Source organism: Podarcis pityusensis (genome assembly GCF_964106645.2).
Source record: "Podarcis pityusensis genome assembly, chromosome: 7".
NCBI lineage: Eukaryota > Metazoa > Chordata > Lepidosauria > Squamata > Lacertidae > Podarcis > Podarcis pityusensis.
In genome coordinates, this window is record NC_138031.1 from 73,538,231 (window position 1) to 73,553,517 (window position 15,287).

Below are 15,287 nucleotides of genomic sequence, written 5' to 3' on the forward strand. Positions count from 1 at the left end.
GCTGGAGGAAGGGAAAAAAACTTAAACGCAATGCAGCAGAGTTCCCAAAAATAGACCAGAGGCAATTGTATTTCATCCAGCAGAGCTTTACTTGCTACTGAAGGCAAATGAGCACAATGGTCACAAATCCAGTACATTCAGGATTGGCACAGTCCATAAAAACAGTTGCAGCCCCTACAAAAACTTATAAACTTAGAACCAGACTAAACCTTAACACTAAGCGTACTATGTACAGAACACCACACCAGAAGGAAGAGAGATAGAAAGAGAAAGAAAGTAAATCCCATGCTCCTTCTGGCCTATATATATATGGGAAGAGATAAGAGAACCAGTTCAAATCAGCTGTACTCAGTTTCCAAAAGGTATAACCCAAACAGTCATGAAGTTTCTTCCATACAGAGAAGCTTCCAGAACCCTCTTGAATTCGTCAGAAAAGGAAAGATCTCTACACATCAGATCAATACTTTCTGCATTAAGAAATGCAAACTGACAGGATGAAGGATAGGACCATGACTGCATGTAGAAGTCTGGTTTTTACTGTTCCAAAGCGAAAGTCTACGCGGACTTCCGGGGGAGGCGCCTCCAGCAATGGCAGAATTCCTCTGACCAGAAGGAATCTGCTCCGTGGAAATCTGGGTCTGGCTGTCACGGCAAAGGCAGAGACCCGTTAAAATCACAGGCGGAAGAAGCCTGTGAACGTGGGATTTGGCAGGCACCTTTTGCGCCTCCCCCACTCGCGGGGAACCCTGGTTTTTGGGGCTCCGGAGCGACGTGGGGTGAGCGGTGCGGTGCATCGAATCGTCTGCTTCTTCCACGGAGCGAAGCCGCATAGCTGTTGCCAGAGAGCGCTGACCTTTTCCTGTGGACAATTTGACTTTAAAGGAATTACCCGTGAGTAGAGCTGAAACGGAAGAATTGGATCTCTAAAAGCTCAATTTGGTATTGTAACGGGGAGGTTCAAAACAGGAAGTCCTCCTTCCCTTTTTGTAAATAGACTGAGGCAATGAAGTTGCAAGCTGGAGTCCTGGAAGGTCTTTTGTAAAAGATCAAATTTCCAATGGTAAAGAACATTAAACCCCCTCTTGGAGGCAGGAGAAGAGAGGGGAAAGTTGCAGATTGAGTATGCCTGCGGGAGAGAGCAAAGAGGCTTAAAACACCGCTGCTCTGACCCTGGAAACGAGCTGCTAGTAAGACTGACGTTTTCTTTCTCTTTTTTTTGGAATGTTCATTGACAGTGTTTAGAACGTTCATTGACAGCTAGTTAAATAAGAGAAATACATTGTTTCTACTGTTTCCGGTTGTTTTTAAAAAAGGAGGAAAGTAACTGAAAATTGAAACTAACTTCGGATTATTGAAACTGTGTTTAAAAGAGGACATATTGACCGATACAAATACAATCTGTTTTCCCCTAGTGGAAGCTTTTGAAATTGGTTACTTTATAGGAGCTGGGCTAGGGGAATTTCCAATTACCAGCTGCAGGATAAAAAAAGTGGGAGACTTTGGAATTGACCTTGAATCTCTTAAGTGTTATGGCAAACGGAAAGGAAAAAACAGACGGGATGTCGACAGAGGAGGCCTTAGTGGCTGCATTATTGAAAATAAATGATTCGCTGGAACAACTCCATAAGAAAACAGATGTGATAAATGTGAAATTGGATGTTGCAAATATTGAAACTGATTTAATTGTAGAAAGTTTAAATAACTTGGGACAAAAGGTGAATACCAATTCAGAAACCACCCAGAAACTGATACAGGAATCTACTCTGAAACGGCAAACTGCAGATGAAGTCAGGGGAAAAACCCTTGCTGCTGGATCCAAAGTAATACAACTGGAGAGGAGAGTCCCACCCATACAAAGACAACTTGATGAACATAAGCTGACATTCGTTATGATTGAATTTAAAGAAGAACGGATGAATTTGAGGACCAGAATTGGAAAAGGAAAGCCTGACAGAGTTTCAGGAGGCGACAGGACTAACATTGGTTGAGAAAGAGAGGTATTTGGGGGTTAGTATGACCGCCAAAAATGTGAATCTGCTTAAGGACAACTGTGAAGGATGTTGGATTGAAGAGAAGGGGGATCTGGAAATATGGACAAATCAGAAGTTGTTACTGTTGGGCCGAGTTATTGTGGTGGGGATGAGGGCTGCTGTGTTGCTGGGGATGTTGCTTTTGTTTCAAACATTGCAAGTTCTGGATGGGATGGAGGGTCTCAGGAGGTGGCAGAGGGTTGCTCCTAGAGTTGTTTGGCAGGGCAGGAAGCCTCGAGTCAAACTTAAGATATTGATGGATGCTAAAGAAGGAGGTGGACCTGCCCTGCCAGACCTTTAAACTTCGTTGTGAACCATCTGCCTTTTGCTGGTTGAGAGAATGGTTGCTTCTTGAAAACACTGAAGTCTGAACAATGGCAGATGAAGTTGATGGACTATTGGCGGAAATGACTGGCAAGATCTGAGACCAGGTGAAGAGTCGGTGGAAGAAGATTGGAAAAAGTTTAAAGACTATTTATAGAAACATTGTAAAATTAAGGAATGTTAGAAAAATGTTGGAATGAAATTACATGGCTTTAGTAGAAATGTCATAAGGAATTAAGTATAAATAGATTAATAGAAAATTAAAGGAAAAGTATGGCAAGAATGTGTTAAGATAATTATAGAACAGAAAACAGAGTAAGATGGAAAGGAATTGCTGAAACAAATAATAGAAGTGGAATACAAAAAGGGAGGTGTGAGGAAGTCGCTGGAAATAAGTGAATGAAATATAAGATACTGAATGAAATTTGATTTATTTTATTGTTGTTGCATTGTTTTGTTAGTTTAATGTATTGTATTGTATGTGTTTTTTTCTTTTAGTGTTTAAATTTTTTGGAAAAGTAATAAATATTATTTTTTTAAAAAACAAAGCGAAAGTCTACGCACGTTTGTTTCGGCACTACACACCAGTGCCATGTGGCCCTTGAAAGGTTGCCGTGGAAGGTACATGTCCCTTGAGCTGATAAAGTTTTCCCACACTGAGCTAGAGGCAGATACTTCACATCTGTTCTCTTCCTCTCCCCCTGGAAATTCCCCCCCCCCCCATTATCCATAATTGAGCTTCCTTTCCTCTTGAGTGGGCAGGTCTATTTGTTGTTATTCCAATGTGAAAATGCCCACACACATTCTTTTAATATCAGAGTAAATGTTAGTAAAGATCAGTGAGTCTCAGTGCTGAAGTCTGCCTAAATTATCACCTCTCAAATCGGAATTGTCCTAGGGAATCTACAAGACCCCCTGTGAGATTTTAAATACCATGTAATGGACATTATTACTCCCCTTGTCTCAAATGCCTGTTTATTAGGGATGGGATATAACTGAGACAGTTAGTATCATTAAAGAAATGACCCAATGTCATTTCTTTCAAAAGTAGATATTAACTGTCCATGAAATAAATGGATGGAGATGAAATTAGCAATGTTGATGGAATAATGGCATGGCTGTTAGCATGATTTCAATTTAAATCAAAGCATAATCACAACATTTACTTTTCTCCTGATCAAACGGCTTTACGAGTAGAAAATAAGGGGAGTCCGGGCAACATAGTTTTGACATTACATCTAGTCCATTTTCAATTAAGTTATGAACTGAGCCCTAGAATTTGAAACTTTTCAGTTACATTTCAGCTTCAAAACATTTGCGTTTTCCAGGTAACATCCTGAACTGGCTTGGCAGCTAAACAGAACATCTTGTTTAAATCGATTATTCATATTATCCACAATATCCATAAAACTTCATAACTATGTGAGCTAGATTGCTCTTAGAACCGAGTTAAAGTTCCTCACATTGTTCATAGAAATGTTGGTCAGTGCTGAAAAATGCCGCCCCTTTCTAGAAATTTTCTAGCACTTTATCTGAAAAGCTTTTGCTTTCCCATTTAGGTTGCTTCTGTTTGTCCTTATTTACAGTTCTCATTGCCCTCAGGGATGACATCACCTAGCCTTGAGATGAAAATTATTCCCTTGCTGTAGTAAAGCCGCTCGCCCTCAACTGCCCCTCCATCACCTGTCTTTGCTCTCCGGCCAGACCAGGTTTCTGGCGCAGGTTGGCGAGGGTTTACTTTTCACAAACACAGGCCGAAATAACACCGGTAGAGCTGCCACCACTCCCTTTGTTCCAGGGGAACCCAGAGTCACAACCCAGGGAGAAGGGTGTGTCTCATTTACCTGGCAGTTCCCCCCCTCTACAAGCTGAATCCACAGGCTTGCAGACAGAAATTCTCCCGGTAGAGCGTAACTAAGCGGAAGGCTAGGATTTAGCTATTCCCTCGGAAAAGGCACAAAAACCAACAGGTTCTTCTTTAAAAGTTTATTTTAAAAGAATAACACAAAACATGTTGAAAATCAACAGGCACTTCTTTTGAATCTTACAAACAAGAAAATAAAAACGCTGTAGAATCTAACTAGCTTTACATACTCACAACAACACTCAGTTAGGGTAGTCAAAGTCTTTTCAAGCATCTGCGTACTAAAGGTGTTTGAAGATTTCCATCTCAAAGGACGAAACGACGGCTATAGATGGATGTTACAGCCGGGCATCTTTGCAAGTTGCAGAGCAATGGCAGAGAGCAAAAAACAAACAATTCCTTGATCCTTTTATCTACAATTCTTACTTTGCGTCGTAACTTGTTAGCCAATCAGAAAGTCCTAATTGATTAATTTACCCTTTTGCAGCTGGGTCAGTTTTTTGGTTCGAGCCCTAATCAGAGAATCTTCCTCCCATCTGTGGAAATTAACCAGATCCCCAATTCTCAGCAGTTGGAAAACAAATAACCTCCGGGAGGGGGAAAGAGGTTCACACTCCCAAACCCAGGTGTCAAGCCTTTCATTAAATCAAGGTTACAGATGGGTAGCCGTGTTGGTCTGCCATAGTCGAAGTAAAAAATTCTTTCCTGTAGCACCTTAAAGACCAACTAAGTTAGTTCTTGGTATAAGCTTTCGTGTGCATGCACACTTCTTCAGATACACTTCTTAAATCAAGGATTCCTTTCCTCCCATAAACCTCTCACACCAAAGAGACAGAAGTCTGGAGTTTAAAGATACACAGCTCCCTTTCCCAGGGTCCTTGCGGCTGATAAAATACCCACAAGGCCACATTCTTTCACTTGACCAAGGAATGATTTTCTAACAGTTATAACTTCACTACATCCTCCCCCCTAGAGGGAATATAGGGTTAAGTCCCATTATTCCATCTCAACTATTTTTACAATGAGGTAGATTTTCCTGGACCAGGGGTTTTTAGCAGCTGTTAAACACACATACTAGCAGCATCCCCCTAATCCAATATTTACACAGTTTCAAGATAATTTCTCAGCAGTAAATGCAGGCAGAATACATATCCATACTTCATTTAACAGATTGGTACATCCTAGACAGAGTGTCGGCAACCACATTTTCCTTTCCAGCAATATGAGTGACCTTAAACTGGAAGTCTTGTAGGGCCATGCTCCATCTAGCCAGTTTCTGGTTAGAATTCTTTACTCTTTCCAGCCAACATAGTGGAGAGTGATCAGTCTGAACTTCAAAGAAGGTACCCCACAAATAGGGACGCAATTTAGTTAGAGCCCAGACCAAAGCAAAACACTCCTTTTCAATGGTGGAATAATTTTGTTCCCTGGTTAACAGTTTCTTACTCAGGTAAACCACGGGACGCCAATTTCCTTCTTGATCCTCTTGTAACAAAACGGCACCCAATCCAGTCTGACTGGCATCAGTTTGTACTTTAAACGGCCGTCTCTGATCTGGGGCCAACATCACTTGGTTGCTCGCCAGGGCATGTTTCAACAAATCAAAAGCTCTTTGACACTCCTCAGTCCATTCTATCTTATCGGGTAAGGATTTCTTGCAAAGGCTGGTGAGAGGAGTTACTGGGATGTCAGCCTGATTATTTACCAGCCCCATGAAAGACTGCACAACTTTTTTCACCACGGGGCGGGGCCACTCTTGAACACATTGCACCTTAGCCTCCAAAGTTTTGATAATCCCGGACCCCACTCTGAATTCCACTGAAATCACTTTTCCTTGAGCAAACTGACATTTATGTTTCTTCCCGGTCAGGTTTGGATCTTGCAATTGGGCCAAGACATTCTGCACATGTTTAAGGCGTTTTGGCCACAAATCAGAAAAAATCAACTTAACTTCTTCCAATCCCTCCCATTTTCCTCTAAGCATACCCAACAGATTTTGAACGCAGGGATTGGGCAAAATGGAATTCCAAGCAAACCTGAAAACATTTTTGCTCTTAACATCATCATACTGTTTCCTAGGACTGAAATTCTGTAAAAGACCCACCAAATTCACTTTCTTCTTAACACAAACATTTGCATTACAAAACTTCTTTTGAAAGACAATAAACACATCATCAGGGTCTTTAAAGTCCTTGAGCTGTGGGCAAAGAAGTTCTTTGTTAGCCAGAACAGAAATAAACTCAGTCTCACAAGGGGAAGTTTCTGTAGCTTCCCGGCAACCTAGGAGAGAATGATCAAAAAACTCGAAACTTCCTACAGCAGCTTGACTGGGTTGAGTGAACCCCCCTCCTCCTGCTTGCCTCTCGGCGTTTGGCTGACAGGGAACACTTGCATAGTTCACAGTTTGTGCTGCTAGGGGGTTTGCTGCAAGCGGCTGTATTGAAACTGCAGATCTCAAAACCTTTTCCCCCAAAAGAAAATTTTCACTAACTTGGGGTTCAAGACCTGGATCAAAAGGATCCCCCATACAACCCTTGGAGGTAAACAAATCAGCAGTTGCAGGTTGGGGAATTAATTTTCCACAACCAGGATTACTCTTCTGGAAGTCAGGCTGGTTCCATTGGGACAAAGCTGAGTCTTTTGGTAGAGTCACGGTAACAGAGTCCATACTTTGAAAAGAAGGCACAGCAACTCGATGAACCCTGGGGATTACGTCAGACGCTGAACAGGGCCAATTAACACAAGGAGTGGCAGTGCGTATTAAGCCAACCCTCCTCCCAATCAATTCCTCAGATGTTGCAGTCCCAACAGTCTCAGTAGTTTTGGGAGTTATAGTATCAGGCGCCAAACTTCCACCCTCCCTATCCGGGACAAGATTCTCCTCAACCCTCAAACCTTGGGATGTTGTACCCCAGTTCTCCATTCCCTGTACCTGGGTGGGTGAAACCTTGATGGAACAAACGGTTACTGTCTGTTGTTGCTGGGCAACCCGGTATCCCAAGTCATTACCAACCAAGACCGGACTTTTACACATTTTGGGGTCATGCACTATAACCAACATTTTTCCTTGAAAACCCATATACGAAATTGGAATAATAGCAGTAGGTTGAAAAATCTCTTTCACACCAAAGGGACTAATTTTCATGGGTTTATCCTGCATTTGTATAGGCATAACCAGATCACGGGACACACTGGTAATATCAGATCCAGTGTCTCTAAAAGAGTTCACAGCAATTCCGTTGACTTCAATGGGCGCTGTAAACTTCGACATAGCCCACTTTACATGAGGCGCATTTGGACCAGCACCGGTACCCACAGGTCCCACTGTGACAGCATTAGAAGTGGCTTCAGCTGTTCCAGAAGCCATAGCATCAGGAGTTGCCCCACCCTTCCCATCCAGGAGCGGGGTTTCTCCAGCTTTTTGTTCCTCCTCTTCCCAATCCTCCTCCTGCTGCTGAATCAACCGCACGGCAGGGGTGGAAGTCAGAATGGGAGGCTTTGTGTTACCCAGCTGGGGACAAGCTGCTTTCACGTGTCCCGGTTTTTTACAAAAGAAACACAGTCCAGACGTTGGGGACAGTTTAGGTCGCTCTCCCCCTGTTGCAACAAAGTCTTTGGTAGGTGTAGGAAAACCTCGGCTAGGTTCCTTGATGGGGGGGGCAGATCTTCCAGACCCAGTCATAGGTCTATTCGCATTGTTCCCCCCCTTATTAGCCCAATGGGCCCGATTAACCCTGAAGGACTCAGCAAGGGAGGTGGCTTCCGCCAAAGTTCGTGGCTTTTGATCTGCAACCAGACTGGCAATTTCTGGGGACAGGGAACGCATCAACTGTTCAATCAACAGGAGCTGCTTGATTTCCTTCGCATCCTGAACCCCTTCGGCTGCAAGCCACAGTTCGAAATTCTGGGCCATCTTTGCAGAGAAAACGGCTATATTGTCAGTGAGCCCTCCTTTCTCAACTTTCCGAAAAGCTTTCCTATATTGCTCAGGATGTAGTCCATGCTGCTGCATAACTAGCTGTTTAAACCTTTCATAATTATTTAGTTCATCTTGGGGAAGATTTCCCATCAGCTCTGCCAAGTCCCCACAGACCAGGGAGCGCAAAACCACCATGTACAGTTCCGGAGCAACCCCCATGTCCTTGCAAGTCACCTCAAAGAGATTTAGGTAACACAGTACATCAGTAGGAGGCTGATATTTCTGGAACACCCTCCAATTGAGATTATTTAAAGTCAGTCCTGGAGGGGACGGTTGACGTTGGTTTTCCCCCCTCACAGGGACAGGTTCATACCTTGGGGCTCTGCTGGGCGGCATCCACCCATCCGGGCGTAGCTGTTCCGCCATTGCATATTCACGTTGAGGTCTTTGAAAAAACTCCTCCTCCTCCTCCACCACGTACCGACGTACTGGCACGCGAAACGGTTGAGCACTGACGGGCGAGTAGACCTTTCCCGGGCTAAACGAAGGCTGTCCCACCTTCCTGCGCACGTCCGGCGCATACGCCTCTCGGCTGTAGTCTCTCTCCGTCACCTCTTGTCGCTGTTGCGGCAAACCTTGGTAGTCAGGCGGCATCCGGCTGACTCGTGGCGCCATAAGGATAGCTTGGCCCATCTTCGGACACTTCTCACGGGAACGGAATCCACCATCCACCGGATCTCGTATCCACTCCACATCAAGTCCCTCTGAGAAATCCATCTCTCTAGACTCTGTGTAAACAGGGAAATTTCCCCTAGGACGTGTAGAGGCCATCTCGGCTTGCACCTCCTCACGAGGGGTTAGGGATTGGTAATCTGGCACACCCCTCCCTCCTTCCACACGGCAGGTCTCTTGCTGACCCCTCCGGACCGTCTCTGGAATACTGGTATCCACCAGCTCTTCCTGGGACCCGTCGGAAAACCAGGACGCGGACTTTTCGCTAGGACTTGGAGTCCTAATGGGGTTGGTTTCCACCGGCAGGGAACTAGCTTCTCCCATTACCCCCCATTGATCAATTGTTCTCAAGGATTGTTGCATGTTTGCTAAAGAATCCTCCATCCTAACTATCTCTGTCCAAAACAACAAACCGCTTGTAAGCCACAGAAGATACGTGCCAAAGTTTTTAAAAACGTTACAGTGCTTTTCCGCAGGGAAGTTCTACATCCCACCGCTGCCACCATGTAGTAAAGCCGCTCGCCCCCAACTGCCCCTCCATCACCTGTCTTTGCTCTCCGGCCAGACCAGGTTTCTGGCGCAGGTTGGCGAGGGTTTACTTTTCACAAACACAGGCCGAAATAACACCGGTAGAGCTGCCACCACTCCCTTTGTTCCAGGGGAACCCAGAGTCACAACCCAGGGAGAAGGGTGTGTCTCATTTACCTGGCAGTTCCCCCCCTCTACAAGCTGAATCCACAGGCTTGCAGACAGAAATTCTCCCGGTAGAGCGTAACTAAGCGGAAGGCTAGGATTTAGCTATTCCCTCGGAAAAGGCACAAAAACCAACAGGTTCTTCTTTAAAAGTTTATTTTAAAAGAATAACACAAAACATGTTGAAAATCAACAGGCACTTCTTTTGAATCTTACAAACAAGAAAATAAAAACGCTGTAGAATCTAACTAGCTTTACATACTCACAACAACACTCAGTTAGGGTAGTCAAAGTCTTTTCAAGCATCTGCGTACTAAAGGTGTTTGAAGATTTCCATCTCAAAGGACGAAACGACGGCTATAGATGGATGTTACAGCCGGGCATCTTTGCAAGTTGCAGAGCAATGGCAGAGAGCAAAAAACAAACAATTCCTTGATCCTTTTATCTACAATTCTTACTTTGCGTCGTAACTTGTTAGCCAATCAGAAAGTCCTAATTGATTAATTTACCCTTTTGCAGCTGGGTCAGTTTTTTGGTTCGAGCCCTAATCAGAGAATCTTCCTCCCATCTGTGGAAATTAACCAGATCCCCAATTCTCAGCAGTTGGAAAACAAATAACCTCCGGGAGGGGGAAAGAGGTTCACACTCCCAAACCCAGGTGTCAAGCCTTTCATTAAATCAAGGATTCCTTTCCTCCCATAAACCTCTCACACCAAAGAGACAGAAGTCTGGAGTTTAAAGATACACAGCTCCCTTTCCCAGGGTCCTTGCGGCTGATAAAATACCCACAAGGCCACATTCTTTCACTTGACCAAGGAATGATTTTCTAACAGTTATAACTTCACTACACTTGCCAAAGACTACATTCCTTCAGTGAAATGACATCCCAGTAGTGGGCAGATCCAGGTCAAAAGTTGGCAGGACCACTCCGCTCTCTCTCTCTCTCTCTCTCTCTCTCTCTCTCTCTCTCTCACACACACACACACACACACACCAAAGTTGCTGCTCTTCTCTGCTGGATCTGCTGAGGACCAGATCCAACCCCAGGTTGGAGGTTCTTCATCTCTGATATGGCAAAATATGTTTGGCTAGATTGTTCCACATCACCTTAAATGCTTGGTGGCATCAGCACATCAAATGTAGTATTAAGACATTGCTCTGTTCATTCCACAATCTCTGATTTGGGGATATCAACAATTGGACTGATTCAGGAACAAGTAGCAGCCAGGGAAACAACGACACCATAAAATATGTTTTTAAAAAGGTTGATAATAGTACAAATTGTGTGTGTGTGAGGGCAGGAATCCTATCCCATAAAGTTGTCTTGTTTAACATAAAAATCAGAACTAGAAAAGCTGGTGATTAATTATGGCTGAAAACTAATAGCTTTCCTTATGCTAGTTAATGTAAGCTGGAATATGAGCCCAGAACCAAAGGCCAATGATTTATTCTGATTTTCACAGGTCGTTTCCCAGAACTGCGAATTTAGCATTATTATATAATCTTTGTATTAATTTTCACAAAAAAGAAAAACAAAATTGTTGCATTAAAGGAAAAAAAAAACCCATAAACTAAAACATTTAAAACAACTATATAAACAATTGATTTTAAATCCACATTCTGAGATTACTTTAATCCTGTGACTTCCCTCCCCTCCCCTCCCTCCCCTGGTTCCTTTGTATTATCTTCATTTATGCATGTCAGTAAAATCTTTATCTCTAATTACCTCCAAGTTTACACATTATATATAACATTACAAGAGTTGTTTTTGTTTTTTAAATCCTGCTAATGTATTAACTTGCATACATATTTTTTTTTAAATATAGCATATTATTATGTTGACCTCTGGGTTGGCACAATGTTACAGACTATGTTCACACTATCAATATCCATGATTCTCAACTGAAGTAAATTCTGTGTAGATAAGCCTGCTCTCCCTTCTCCCTCTTTCTTATAATCCTTTTTATTATATCCCTACCCTGGACTAAGTTATGTTCAGTCTGAGTGTGACTTGGCCAATTGCCACCCTATGCATTTTGATAAAAAAGAAAGCTGTGAAAGAATAATTAAATTATGATTACAGTTACAAGCCTATACAATGTTTCCTGAGATGGGAATAAATTCCATTGAACTCAATGAATCTTAATTATGAGTAGATATGACCCATTGGGTTGCATGACACATTGTAATTCTCCAAAGAGGATGCTTACAACTTCATGGAAGAAAATGTATAGGGACTTTAAAAAAAAGGAAGTCTGGTTTGAATTTCACTTCACTTGGAAGCTTTTCTTCACACATTATAGAAGTGAAAATGGAAAACAGTGTGACACAGCAGGAAAACCATCCGGCTAGAGAAAGAGGTCTGTGGAAACTCAAAAGCTCACATACTGTGCTGTGAAAATTCATTGGCTATAATAAAGGTATTTTACGGAATTTAACTGGAAATAATAAGCACTGAGGTACACAATGAAACATACAATAAATATTGTGCAGAGAGGGGTGGCTCAAAAGACCCTGATAAATCAAAGGGAAATTGAAGCATTAACATCCTGAGAACCTCCAGGCATGAAGGAATGTTCTGCCAATTGCTTCACTTCTTATTATTTGAAGTACTATCCACTGAAAGAAAAATCATAAGTGGTGACAGTTAGAGGATGAATGGCGGCTAACAGATAGAGGCTGAATCCTGACAAGACAGAAGTACTTGGGGGTGGGCTAGTGTGGAGGACTCCTTGGTCCTGAATGGGGGAACTGTGCCCCTGAAGGACCAGGTGCACAGCCTGGGAGTCATTTTGGACTCATAGTTGTCCATGAAGGTGCAGGTCAATTCTGTGTCCAGGGCAGCTGTCTACCAGCTCCATCTGGTACACAGGGTGAGACCCTACCTGCCTGCAGACTGTCTCGCCAGAGTGGTGCATGCTCTAGTCATCTCCCTCTTGGACTATTGCAATGTGCTCTGTGTGGGGCTACCTTTGAAGGTGACCCGGAAACTACAATTAATCCAGAATGCGGCAGCTAGACTGGTGACTGGGAGTGGCTGCCGAGACCATATAACACTGGTTTTGAAAGACCTACATTGGCTTCCAGTATGTTTCCGAGCACAATTCAAAGTGTTGGTGCTGACCTATAATGCCCTAAATGGCCTTGGCCCAGTATACTTGAAGGAGCATCTCCACCTCCATCGTTCAGCCCGGACACTGAGGTCCAGTGCCGAGGGCCTTCTGGAGGTTTCCTCACTGCAAGAAGTAAGGTTAAAGGGAACAAGGCAGAGAGCTTCTCGGTAGTGGCACCTGCACTGTGGAACACCCTCCGATCAGATGTCAAAGAAATAAACAACTATCTGACTTTTAGAAGATATCTGAAGGCAGCCCTGTTTAGGGAAGTTTTTAATGACTGATGTTTTATCACTATACATATATATATATATATATATATATACATATACATATACATATATATATACATATATATATATATATATTCTGTTGGAAGCCACCGAGATGGGTGGGGTATAAATAATAAATTGTTGTTGTTGTTGTTGTTGTTGTTGTTGTTGTTGTTGTTGTTGTTGTTGTTGTTATTCCTTCTTAGCAGCCATTGCAGGATACCTCTCTCTACGACACAACTCAACATTCCTAAGAATTAAGGAATATGAAAAAAAATATGCAGTTGAAAACATTGACAATAAGACCCATGTAGGTGATGGGGGGGTGGGAGTCTAGACATTCAGAGGAATCTGTAAATATAGGTATTTCTTTTGCGTTGTTCTAACTCTGCATTTGTAAAACCAAATAAAAAATATTTTCCAAAAAAGAGAGAAAAGAACCTGGGATCTTCTGCAATCCAAGATAATCTTTTTTCCACTATGCTACAGGCTACAGCCATTATTTTCCTCATTACATATAGATTTTTGCAAACATAGGATGTGCAGTAAATCCTACCTGAGAGTCTTGGTGACAGACAGTCAGGTGAATTCCACTGCGCTGCTAGAAAGAGAAAATTCAAGACTAGGATCCTCAACTTGTTTGCTGTCTGTGGTAGCTAAGCTTAGGCTTGCCATACATCAAGAAAATTCCTGACAAGCAGGGCTTAATTTCTTAAATATATATATATATATAGGGGTACTCTCATTTTCCTATTCATACTGCCCCTCAGTGAGGCCAAACAGATTCACAAAATGTTTAGGGGTGCCCCCAGAAAAAAGCACTGCTGACAAGTCCTGGTTTTCGGGTGTAAATAATGGTGTCAGGGGGAATTTTTTTATGGCTACAAGATGGAAATAGCAGTGGAAACAGCTCAAAAAGCTTAAAATCACTAGTTTTGTGGTTTCCTAAAAAGAAGTTCAACAATTTTGGGGTCTTCCTAAAAAGAGCTTTTCGGTTGTCAGGAATTTTACTTTTTGAAATATGGCAACCCTAGCTAAGCTTGAGGATAGCTGCTAACTGACTCGTACCCCCTCTGCTGGCTTTCTTATACAACAACATTTTGAGATGGGTGTTGTTGTTTTTTCTTAAGAAGAAAAAATGTTATTTGTAATTAGAATATATCTTCTAAAATATACAGGAAATATCAATGACTTCCCTTCTTCTCTTTCCATGATTCATTTTGCATAACATAAATTCCTGCATATTTTACATAAACACTAAACCATTCACTTTTTTACACTGTTGAATTTATCTTAATTCTGCCAATGTTTTCAAGTGTACACAATCTCTCCTCATATATTCAATAAACATTTTCCAATCTTCTTTAAATGTATGTTCTTCTTGTCCTCTTATTCTTTATGTTAGGTCCTTGGGCAAGGTGTTACAAGTTGGCAGATTAGGATTTAGCAATCTGCAAATCTTTTAACTTTGATAATGCTGATACAGCTCCCAAATAAACCTATTTACACTCACCAGTTATGAAGATCCATCCTGACTTTGTTCAGACTCTGTCTGACTGTTAACTGTTCCTCACTTTTTGATCATTTGAGCTTATCTTGTTTGTGACATCATGGATGACATCAGAATGCCATGTTTGCTTTCAACCTAGGCTACTGCCTCCATGCCAGCTGCAGGGACCAGTAAATGTAGGTAACTCGTTCTGACTATACAGCAATGTTTATTTTTGCTCTTGCAACTTTCCCCCAATAGTAAAGTTAGCATACTTCCCAAATAAATCTATTTATCATCACTTGTTACAAAGATTCATCCTGATTGTCTTCATACTCAATTTCGCAACCCATCCATGTGACTTTCTCCTCATGTCAAAACAGCATTGCCCCAAAGAGGGTGAAAAATACCCAAACGGTCACATTTCAAATTACTATTTTCAGGCGACAGCAGGGAATGCAGACGGTATAAAATGGCCCTGTAATACGAGGCTGCCATCACAGTACAAAAGTGGATGAGTTGCACTATGATGAACCTAAATCTAAAACATAGCTCTCTGCAAAAGGACGATGAAGTTAAATCAGTCCGTTGGACAAATATCAAAATCCACAGTCAAACAATACTTTCATTAGGAACAAGCAACATGTCAAAGAAAGCAATATTGTGAATCAGCCCAAACAAACACGCATAAGGCTAACTCTTTGATTAACAAGGCATTCAGAAAGCATAAAGTTTCCAAGCCGCTATAAAACTATTTATCATCACTTGCTATGAAAATCCATTTTCATAGGGCTGTGTCATAATGTTAGCTCTCTCACATTGCAAAGGCTTGGAACTCATCCTGCTTGTGA

At 42.3% G+C, this 15,287-nt stretch overlaps 1 long non-coding RNA gene across 4 annotated transcripts in view; it reads right to left on the bottom strand.

Annotated features, from left to right (window-relative positions):
• The window catches only part of LOC308482074, a 65,378-nt gene extending 50,108 nt beyond the window's left edge, over positions 1-15,270 (bottom strand). The window contains exons 1-4 of one of the 4 annotated variants that reach the window (XR_013988959.1): positions 15,202-15,270; positions 14,461-14,615; positions 13,504-13,545; positions 11,892-12,181 (exon numbers count right to left, since the gene is read on the bottom strand). This is a non-coding gene — a long non-coding RNA (uncharacterized lncRNA). Of the gene's footprint in view, positions 1-11,891; positions 12,182-13,503; positions 13,549-14,460; positions 14,616-15,201 lie in introns of those variants that run through there. The other 3 variants (XR_013988960.1, XR_013988954.1, XR_013988955.1) reach the window with 3 other exon arrangements.
• Between the last annotated feature and the right edge of the window lie 17 nt (positions 15,271-15,287).